Consider the following 11,744-nt stretch of genomic DNA (forward strand, 5'->3'; position numbering starts at 1 on the left):
GCCCCGGTGATACAGGGGGCAGGAGCATCAAATCAGAGAAAAGTGGAACACTCCATTGAGTGCAAGCCAGCCATACCTAACACATTTACTTATCACACTTCCACATTTTCAGAAGCTCATCTTATAACTTCAAGGTCTGAGTCCACACCTGACAGACACATCCTTTCTCCCTCCTTCCAGCATTCCTCTGTCATATCTCTTCAGCAATTCACATACTCGAAGAAGCGGCAGTCAGCCATTCATAATTTTTAAAATTAATGATAATAGATTAATTGTTTGACTTCTGCAGTATCACAGAAGTCAATCATAACTTAATTTTAACAATATTTGATTGGGAATTTCAGGTCCCATGGCCAGCCGACGTGGGAAATGTATTACTAGTAAAATTTTGAAGCCTCTCACTTTAGGTCATCCATAAAACCCCCTTTTTGTCCCTGTCCCAAGAGCTAGCCCCAAGCCATGATAGTGTAATATCACCAATTTCTTATTTTGTGATCATGAAATTAATAATAATGCACAAAATAAAAGGACTTTATTCTTGCAATATTTCTAGAAGACTAGAATGATTTATCTATAATAATAAAAGCATAATATGCTAATTAGACCAGACAGCTGAATGACCTTCTGGAAGTCCTTCCAGATGACCTTCCAGATGAAGCCGGGGCTGCGAGGGCTGAGCCCCTTTGCATGAATTTTGTGCATCGGGCCTCTAGTTGCTTATAATAGTGATAAAATAAAACTATGAACTTCAAAAGTGACAAAAAATGTTTAAAAATAATTTGGAATTAATCTCCAAAACCTGTTTGTCTTGATCCCTTCTATGTTTTAGTCAGTAGGAACTAAATTGAATTCCTATCTGCTTTAGTCAGAATCATATCCCTTCAAAACCTTAAACTAATAATTTAGACAATGATTTAAAGTTTCATATTTGGAACTTCTTACTTATATGATAAGAATGAACTATAACATGGAATAAAACATATTTGAAAATGTCTCCAATATTGTATATCTCATGAAAATTATATTCTCAACTTTCTTATCATTTATTTCCTTGCCCATTCTTTTATCTTTCTTCCTCTGACTCTCTTGTCTCACTGTAAAGAGTAAAATATTCGCTATTTTTCTTCAACTAGTATTTTATATTTAAGAGCATTTTTCATTGCTCAGTCTATTTTTTTTTCCAGTGAATTAAGCACTGCTACAAAGCTGATATTTTTTGATAAGTGTAGGGTTTTTACTATAATTGTACAGCACACCAGGATAGGAACATTATTGAAAGCAAAATGTTCAACATATTGTGACAGGACAAAAGAAGAGACCAAAAAAGAATATAATGTTATGGGGTTTTTCTTTTCTTTTTCTTTTCTTTTTTTTCTTTTTTTGCCTTTGGGCAATGAAAATCTGGTGTTACTGAGGATGCTGAGTTTTTACTGAGATACACTATTGACTATTTCTTAACAAATTCTTCTTGCTAATTATTACCAGGCAGTGTAAACTACAGAGGATATAAAGTGAAAAGTTTTAATCAGCCACCAAAAACAAATAAAAAAGTCCCCAGATTTGTTCAGAAAGTGTCAGAAAGATGAGTACTTGATTGCTTTACTAAATATCTGAAATATGAGTAATGTTTAGACGCAAATACTCCATGCATCTATTATGAACTAGTTAAAAATATGCTACATACTAAACTACAAATTATACACTAACATGACTGGGATAATGTATTTTTTAGTAATTTTCTCTGAAAAACACACACCAAATGACATCATTTTAATAATAGCACTTTAAAATGTTCACGGACATTTTAATATTTTGTGAAGTGGTAAGGTCTAAGTTATTTGTATGAGACATGAGCCCCTGTAGCATTTTTATAAACAGAATAAAAAGGGGACTGGGGAGCACAGAGCTCCATTCCAAATGCCTTAAAAGCAGCCCCGGCTTAATCATGCCCATGCCTAGTGCTGCACACAAAACAAACTGTCCCTCAACTATTGTGTATTAAATGAAAAGCAGATGCTACAATAGCAATATGAAATAAAATGCTCATTATAAGTATATTATAGCTTATCATTGGGAAAGATTTGAATAAAGATTCAGTACTTATTTACTCTTACTTTGTGCCCTGCGCTAATCTCCTTTGCATGCATTATTTTATTTACTTCTTTCAGCAAGCTGAGCATGCAGTGGGAGGAGGGGATAAACACAGTTCATTCCACAGCAATTTTATGGCATTAAGATGCAAATTAAAAAGAAAACATCAGAAGCGTATCACAGGAGTGATCGTTGTTATCATGCCAGAAATTGTCTCATTGATCAAGAAGCAAAGGATTCTGACTGAGGAGATGCTGTGCCTTAGGAGGCATGGCCATGTCAAGCACATACTTGCTGTACCATGGATGTGCAAGCTGTGGCTGCTCCCAGGACACTCTGAAGTCCTTGTCAAGCATAGGAGTCACTTTAAAGGTAGGGGAAATCAATGCGACCCTCAGGAGGAGATAGGAAGCTCTGACAATTGGAGTCAGAGAGAGGAATCGACTTGGACATCTGTTGATGCTCCCGTTCCTCACTGTCACTGAGAATGGCCATGTGCAGCAACCCCAGACTAAGAAGCATATAAGTTAGAGAGAAGAAGGAGGAGGAGGAGGAGGAGGAGGAGGAGGAGGAGGAGGAGGAGGAGGAGGAGGAGGAGGAGGAGGGGAAGGGGAAGGAGAAGGAGAAGGAGAAGGAGAAGGAGAAGGAGAAGGAGAAGGAGAAGGAGAAGTAGAAGAAGTAGAAGAAAAGTTTCAAGAAGTCACTGCCCTCAGAAATGAAGGTTTGGATCATACCACCATGGAACACCATGACCTGTCAAGGTGCTTGGCGAGGAAGAGGGGACTCTGGAACAAACCGTGGAGGCGAGAGAATGTGGAACAATGGCAGCTCCCAGATCAACTTCAGAGATTGGGGCTTGCTGTAGTTCTCACAGACTTCCCTACCCAACATTTAAAATCTTGAGAGTATCAGCATTTCCCTCAGGAAGAGAAGCCTATGGGAACAGTGAGAGCTTTCCTTTGTCTAAGTGTGGAGTGAGGCAAAGGGCAGGCTGCCCGGTCATGAAGATGCCTCTCTCAGGGCTGAGAGCAGAGCTCACTGAGAGCCCAGCTGCTGTCTTCTGACATCGGTTGCCACCTTTTAATGGAGGTCACACTTCCCACAGGCTGGTCTTGCCAATGGGTGAGGGTGGCAAGGATTCCGAGGCAGACATGTTCCTGGGTTAGACTCCTCTGACAGCAATTTTGGCTCCCCAACAGCCTTGCCAAACTTCCCTTTGAACTTCAGTCAATGATGTGTCCAGCCAACATTGCTTCCTTTCTTTCCTCCCTCCTTCACTCAGAGTCAGATTTGAATCGTGGTTGATGGCTCTCCCAGCCTCCCTTGGATTTCTCCCCATTGCTCTCCTAGCTTGCTTCTCACAAGGCCCAGGCTAGCTAACACACATACTGACCGGGGGGAACCTGCCCCCTTCTTCACTGAGCAGCTAGCTTTTGCTGGAGTTTCATAATGAGCTGACAGCACAACAATCTTATCTTAGAAGGCTGACAAGCCTCCTATCTCCCAGAAATTAATCAAATTTTCAGGCCTGTAGAAGAGACCTTTCTAGTTTTCGCTGCTCCTGCAGATAATTATCTTAAATTTTTGCTCATTTCTTTGTTCAGTTCAATGTGATGCTTGGAGGAAGAAGTAGGTAACAGCATTTGGGGAGAGAAAAGAGATAATAGCCTTATTAAATTGAACACACCTCTTTCAAATCTTTAACATTAGTTTCAGCAAAGTTAAACTTTGCTCAGTTTTAATGGTCTCTTTTCCTACCTCACCATAGACATTTTTTACACATAGTTTTCATCTGTTCCCTTTTATTTCTATGACCAAATATTTGCTTATCAATCTCATCACTATTCCTCCCTCAATTTGCATTCTTCTCTTTTCAAATGCTTTCACTGTCTGCTTACTCTTTATATCAGCCATTCATTTTAATCACCTTTACTGAAAATCAACTGTGTGCCAGGCAAGGAATGGGGATGAAAAAATGAATATAATGTAGATTTATTCTCAGGAAACTAACATTGTACTAAATACAAAACAGTTTAGAGCTTTTCAGTAGCTAAAAGCTACTTAAGGAGAGTAATTCTGCCTCCCTTTCAGCATAACTCCTGTTTCTGCCTTTGCTGTGAGTTACCCAGGTCATGTGACCTTACAGGGAAGGATGTGCAACCACAAAAAAAGTATAGAAAGTTAACAATTTTGTGCATTAATGGATGAAAAATGAAGGAAAATTTATGTAACTACCACCCAAAGGATGCTATAGAAAGCACATTTTTCCAATCAGAACTTTTTTTTTTTTTTCAGTAATCATGGAAAACTGCTTATTGTTAGCACTTTCTACCAGTTGAAATGATTCTTTAAGGAAAGAGTGTAATTTTGAGCTATATCCAATTGGAATTTTATCATAAAGCATGATTATTTGCCTTAATGCTTGATATACAGTAAAAATGTATATTAATAAGTTAAAAATCTGTTCAGATGTTTATGAGATGCTCGGTTTAGAAGACCTTGCATGCAAAATTGACAAAGGCAGCCCTGGTGCAATTCCATCCTGTGAGTCTGTTCTGAGGAACAGGAGTCCTTTATCTCCATCTGCCTTCTTTCACCTAAGTGAGTGCTCCCACCCCATGGAAGATTTGGAGGGCATGGACACAAGCCCTCTGAAACCCAGAACTATCTTTTCAGTTGTGAACTAAAGGCTGGCAAAGGTTATCGCTTTTAAGGTGGGTGGTGATGAAAATGAGCACTAATTATCTTTATGAATGGTCAGTTCAGGGGCTGGTGCAAAGGCTGAATTGCCCATTGTTGAAGCAGAGGCAATGAATTATGAAGGCAGTCCAATTCAAGTAGCACTGAGATCTTGAAAATGTCTGTACAGTCAATTCCTTGCCTTGGTAACTTTGCAATAGCACCACCTGTGATCTTACAGTTGAAGTGTGGTTCATGGCCTGTGCATATTAGCGGACAGCACCTAGCTGTGGTGGGAGATGCAGGGTCAGAAGATGAAGAGGAGGAGGATGTGAAACTCCTTGGTATGTCTGGAAATCGTTCTTTCCTGGAAGTGGTAGTAGGTTTCCACAGGGAAAAAAAATTAAACTTGCTACTGCTGAAGGTGCTGTGGACAATGATGAGGATGAGGATGAAGATGATGCTGATGATCCTGATCTGATGCTGATGATTTTGAGAATGAGGAAGTAGAGAAAAAGCTCCAATAAAGAAATCCATATGAGATACTCCAGCCAAAAATGCACAGAAATCAAACCAGTATGGAAAAGACTCCAAATCATTGACACCCTGATCAAAAGGTTAAGAATCCTTCAAAAAACAGGAAAAAAATACCTAAACCACCAAAAGGACCTAATTCTGTAGAAAACATTAGAACAAAAATGCAAGCAAGTATAGAAAAAGCACCTTCCACAATCCTGGGCACTACTGGTAAATTAAGCCCAAAGATGAAGAAAAAGAGAGATAAGTATAGCTCATACTAAGTATCACCCACAGTCCAGACTGAAGTCTTCTATTTTAATCTCAGTCCCCTTTCCTGATTTTCCATTCACCCAGGCCCCCTTCTAGACTGGAAGAAATCTCACTCTTAATCTCCTACAGCACTTTTGACTGCTGTGATTAAGTGAACATTTCTTTCTACTTATTCATTTGCCTCAACTCCTTAACCATGTTTCAAACACGTTTATATCTCTCTAGCTGCTCAATAAGTATTTGAATGGATTATAAAATGACAAAAGCATACTCTCAGGAACAATATCTATGGAAAACAGAACAAGAAAAGAAACCAACAACAGTAGCATCTGTCCATGAGTGCTCCTGAGAACTTCTCCTGTCTTTGCATTCTAGTTTTAATTTACTACCCCCAAACTCAGATTTTATCTTGGAACTTGATTTCCACACTCATTTCATAGATACAACAACCCTTCTTGGCCAATCTGGTATCTGACTTCCGATTATTGGTAATAACTTATTGAGCTCTATCTTATTAGAGCTCTCCTTGGTTTTCCATTTTGACTGGGCCAGTCCTTTTATTTTCTTCTTCAAAATTTTATTTAAAAATTTTCAAACATGCCATAACATTCTACCACTGAGATTAATAGTTAGCCATACTGAATTTACCACGTACATGTACTGCTACACGTCCAAAATTTGTTATTTTTGATGCATTTCAAATTAGTTGCAGACATGGCACTTCAGTGTGCATATCATTAACTAGAGTTCAGTAATTCTCTATTGTTCTATTTGGTTTTTAGGGGTACAATTTATAAACAAGGGAATGCTTAGATCATGAATATTCTATTCCAGGAAATTTTGGGGGAAAAAAAATGCTTTGACTTGTGTAGCTCAAACCCTGTGGACATATTTCTTTCATTGTTAGAATTTCTAGTAGCTAACAGCTCATAGCTCAGAGACACATTGACATGTGAGTGAATTTAACTGGAGCAAGAAAATCCTTATTGGAAGGTAAACTTGTTTTAAAAACAGAGTCATCTTACAAGTAGGCCTAACTACATATTACTATGTAATATTGTCATTTATTACATAGTAATAATGGCAGTTAGCCCCTGTTACCTAGACAAAAAAAATGTCACTTGTCTTTCATTCCTAACACTTAAGAAGAAATAAAGTTTTATACTTTACTGAATAAATGGAAGTTGAATATTAACCTACACAAATGTGTCCAAACTGATAATGCATACATGTATCCTTTTCTTTTCAAGTACATTAGTCCCTGGGATTCGATAGCAAGAGTTTGGGCTACAATGTATGTGTTGTAATATGCTAATTAGACCGGATAATATGCTAATTAGACCGGGAGACCTTCTGGGAGACCTTCCAGGTGTCCTTCAGGACAAAGCCATGATGGCGGGGCTGAGGCAGAGGCAGTTATGGGTGATCAGGCCAGCAGGGGAGGGCAGTTGTAGGCGATCAGGCTGGCAGGGAAGGCAGTTGGGGGTAGGCAGGCCAGTGGGGGGGGCACTTGGGGGTGAGCAGACAGGTGGGGGGGCAGTTGGGGATGATCAGGCTGGAAGGGGGGCAGTTGGGGGCGATCAGGCCAGCAGGCAGAATGGTTAGGGGCAATCAGGCAGGCAGGCAGGTGAGTGGTTAGGAGCCAGCAGTCCCAGATTGAGAGAGGGTTGTCCCAGATTGGAGAGGTGCAGGCACGGTTTGCTAGCCTAGTAACTACAGGTGAGAGAATCTTACTATGAGGGATTGACTCTCTATTCTCCTATTGCAAGACAGCAGGGCTGCTTCAGATTAAAAATGCAATTCCAAATTTCTATAGACTGCATTATTTGACAGAAAAATAAAATGTTGATAGAAAGAACCAGAATCTTGAGATGTTTAGGAGTTCCCATGAGAACTGCTTACTTCATCCCAGCAAAGACTATTCTTAGCATGTCCTTAAAAGAGGTATCACTGGGAATAACACCCTCTGAGAGTCATTGCTAGATTTTATCAATTGCTGTGAGCACGTAAACCAACACACACTATTTCATGTTTTCAGAATTATTCATGTTGCAAATACTCGTCTCTGCAAGTGCTCTGCCTCTTCACTACTGCACAGCTTTCCTTCCACCTCCATCATAGCATCGTGCCATGTCCTCAGATGGCCCATCACTGACTATTCCTCTGGCAGTAACCTTCCTCAACCTCCCTAGTGTACAGAAACATAAAACAAGGTTACCTCAAGAGAATGAAACAAAAGGTGAAAGCAGATCTGGGCACTGTACAGATTAATGATAAGAAACAATCAAAATTTTCCAAGAAAAAGGCAAATGAGGCTGTCAAGTCTGAAGATGACCAAATCTAACTTAGATCAAGTTAATAAAACTAATGAGCATGGAAGCTTGCTTCTCAGCAGGCCTATGGAAGCACACTCCACAAAAACTTTATGCAAGCTGACTCTGATATACTAGGCTCTCTTAGGTGCCTACACTAGTCTGCATTGAGTCTTTTCCTCTACCTGCTGTGATGCTTACATGATCACTAAGCCATCTTTTATCGTTCTGGACCTCCAGCCTCCTGCATATTCTGACTTCTGAAAAAGAAAAGCATGTGCTATGGTGTTGATTAACTTTGCATGCTCTGGTACTCCAGATAACTTTTTGCTAGGATGCTCCTTTAGTCTTGGCATTTTAAGCTACCAGCCAAGAGCATTCTGCAGTGTTATCAGGTAACCAGGATTGAAGTGAACCATAATAGATTTTTTTATCCACTCATTTATTCAGATATTTATTGAGACTCTATCATATGTCTGCCATTAACTAAGATCTGGAACATAAAATTAAATACAATCTGACTTCTGTGCAAAGTCATGATAGGAGAGAATAGAAAAATATTCAAGACATAATTACAATACTGTGTGATAGGTACAAAAATACAGATACGTATTAGGTGCCTAAGCATAAATTCCCTTTACTTGGATAGGAATGGAAAATGGTAGAGCAAGCCTACAGAGGAGACATAAAACTGTCTTTAAGGATGAGAAGTTTGCTACTGCTGGGAGTTGCAGGCAGAAAAGTCTAAAGAAATTGATCAAAGTTGTACAGATAATAAGTTGTAGAGTCAGGATTCAAATGCAGACAGTTTGCATTTCCCCCCTTGATTTTAATTTAAAAATATTTTTGAGGTAAAATGTACATATTGCGAAATTCACAAATTTTCTGTGACAATCTGTGAATTTTTGGATGTGTATTTGATATTTATTTATATAATTCTATATAACAAAAGTCTAATATGCTAAGTGTCCAGTCGTCCAGTCATCCGTTCAACCAATCAAAGCATAATATGCTAATGATATGTTAAGGTTGATCAACCACTTGCTATGACATGTACTGACTACCAGGGGACAGATGCTCTGACTGGTAGGTTACCTTGCTGCTGGGGTCTGGCTGATCGGGACTGAGTGAGACGGGCCAGGCACATCCTGGAGTCCTCCCGCGGCTCCTCCCCAGCTGGCCAACCTCCTGTGTACCTCCCCAGCCCTGATCATGCACTGGTGGGGTCTCTCAGCCTGGCCTGCACCCTCTCATAATCCAGGGTCCCTCGGGGAACGTTGGAGAGCTGGTTTCAGCCCAATGGTGGAATGACCAGTTGCTGTGATGCCCACTGACTACCAGGGGCCTGACGCTCAGCGTAGGAGTTGCCCCCTGGTGGTCAGTGCATTCTCATAGGGAGAGCACCGCTCAGCCAAAAGCTGGACTCATGGCTGGTGAGCACAGCGGTGCTGGCGGGAGCTTCTCCCACCAACGTGGTAGCCAGCAATCAGACATCCCCTGAGGGCTCCCAGACTGTGAGAGGATGTAGGCCAGGCTGAGGGAATTCCCCTCCCAAGCCCCCCGAGTACACGAATTTCGTGCACCAGACCTCTAGTGACATATATGAGAAGCTCCTGAATAGCTTCCCTTACATCAGTTGGAAGACATTTTTGCTGTTTTACTTTTTGATGATTATGAATAATACTAGTGGCCCAGTGCATGGATTCATGCACATTGAAAGGAAATTAATTAGAAGAAATATTTTAATGTCACTATTCGCCCTTTCTCTATAATAGAAGTATCAACTAAATTCACGATCAATAATGACAGATCGAAACACATGTGTGCGATTGGTGCCAACAAGAGCTTTATATGTATCGCACATGCACGAGTCAACTTAGCCTTTTATAGATATAGAATAAACTTGCTTAATTAGACCTGCTTTCTGAATTAGGTCAACTTTTTCTAGCCCAGTGAAGCACCCCAACTTCTCTTTCAGGTAATTGTCAGCAACACAGCAGTAAATATCAACACAAAGCAGATTATTATTGTAGATCACACAGGGAGAACAAAGGGTAAAATATTTAACTGCAGCATTGTTTGAGTATACTAGTATTCTGCTCAGTGAGAAAACCTGAAGTCATTTTCAAGGTCCACCATTTCTTCTTTTTAGTCAGGTCAAGTTTCTAAATTTTCTAAATGTCTGTTTTCTTGCTAATGAAAAGAAAATAGGATTCCACCAAGTCTCCTATCTATCTACTCCAAGACTTCTGTGAGGATCAAATGAGATGAGGCACGGGAAAACACTTCACAGACATTTGGTTACAATGTGAAATGTTTCCGCCTGATTATAAAGCAAGTCGTGTTCCTGGGCTGAAGAAACTCCAAGGAGGCTAGTCACTAGGGAGAGGAAGCTGGGCATTGTTATGTGACATCATTACCCAGATGGACACTTAGCATATTAGCCATATATATATATATATATATATATATATATATATATATATATATATATTTACTAGAGGCCCAGTGCACGAATTTATGCACAGGTGGGTTCTGGCCGGCCCACCCCAATTGGAGGACTGGGCCCAGGCTTGTAGGGAGGAGGAAATGGTGGGAAGTTTGCCGGCCCACCCCAATCGGGCCCGATCAGGGCCAGGCCGGCTGGGGGGCAGGCCCCACCCCTGATTGAGATGGGGGGCTGATTGGGGGTGGGGCTGGTCATGGGGAGGGGCTGTGAGCAGTGGGACAGCTGGTCCTGCCCTCGAATGGGGTGGGGGTGGCTGATCAGGGCCAGATGTCTGGGGGAGGGGCCATGGGTGGTTGGCCGGCCGGCTCTATCCCTGATTGGAGAGAGGGGGCAAATTGGGGTGGTGGGGGCCCACCAGGGGCGAGGGTGGGGCTGGGTGGGGGGAGGGGCTGCAGGAGATTGGCTGGCCAGGCCTGCCCCCTGATTGGGGTGGGAGGGGCAATCAGGCGTGGGGCCAGCCTGGGGGAGCAGCTGTGGGCTGATTGGGGTGGTGGGGGTCCATTGGGGGTGGGGCTGGACAGGGGGAGGGACTTCAGGAGGTTGGCCAGCCGGCCCCGCTCCCTATTGGGGTTGGGGGGGCTATCAAGGGTGGGGCCAGCTGGGGGAGGGGCCATGGGAGGTTGCTACTGGCCCAGCCCCCCAATCAGCCAGTGGTCGTCATAGTGACCTATCGTTCTGGTCATTACTGTGTTTTAGTTGCTGGCTCTTTGTATATATAGATAGATTATGACAAAGTTCCTGCTTGATAGTTCTAAAATCTGGGTCATCTCTGAGTCTGGATCTTTTGATTGCAGTATTTTTGCCCTGCTTTTTTGTGTGCTTCATAGTCATTTATTACATGCTGAGAATCAGGTAGAAAGCAGGAAAGACTCTGGTAAATAACATTTATACCTGCAGAAGTTCACCCTTCTTCTTTCAGGCCATGGTGGCCAAATTTTGTCTTGTATCTGCGTCTTTTCTAGTCGTATTAGGATAGACCACTGGTTCCAGAACTCCTTTCTGCTGCTGTCTCTGGGATAGAGGGTTCTTCTCTTCTGTCTTTCCTGCCCTGTCAGTGTGCCCTTACCTCTCCCCTGAAGACGCCAGGGTTTGCTGTTCCTCCCTCAGTGTCCTTAGGCTTTTGCTCCATATATGAAAAGGATAAGGGGAGTAGTGTGGGGTTCCAAACTTTCCCTCCATGGTGACTGATCTCCTCCATGTTTACACCACCTTTGGGGGGGTCTCTCTGCTCTCCCATATTTTCCCCCAATCTTTCTTATGAGCAAAAAGTGAAGGTTCCTGGAAAAGGGACTATGAGTATGTGTGAATTCCACTTGGGTCTAGGGCTCACAGAGATACCATTTCATCACACTAGTCCACACTTG

General features: G+C 41.8%; 1 pseudogene across 1 annotated transcript; it reads left to right on the top strand.

Moving 5' to 3' along the window:
* Positions 1-4,709: 4,709 nt before the first annotated feature.
* Positions 4,710-5,570, top strand: LOC308520870 (nucleophosmin-like; annotated as a pseudogene). Its single transcript has one exon. The product of its transcript is annotated as a nucleophosmin-like (transcript).
* The last annotated feature ends 6,174 nt before the right edge of the window (positions 5,571-11,744 follow it).

The sequence above is a fragment of the Myotis nattereri genome, assembly GCF_964212035.1.
Source record: "Myotis nattereri genome assembly, chromosome: 6".
In the NCBI taxonomy this organism is placed as follows: Eukaryota; Metazoa; Chordata; class Mammalia; order Chiroptera; family Vespertilionidae; genus Myotis; species Myotis nattereri.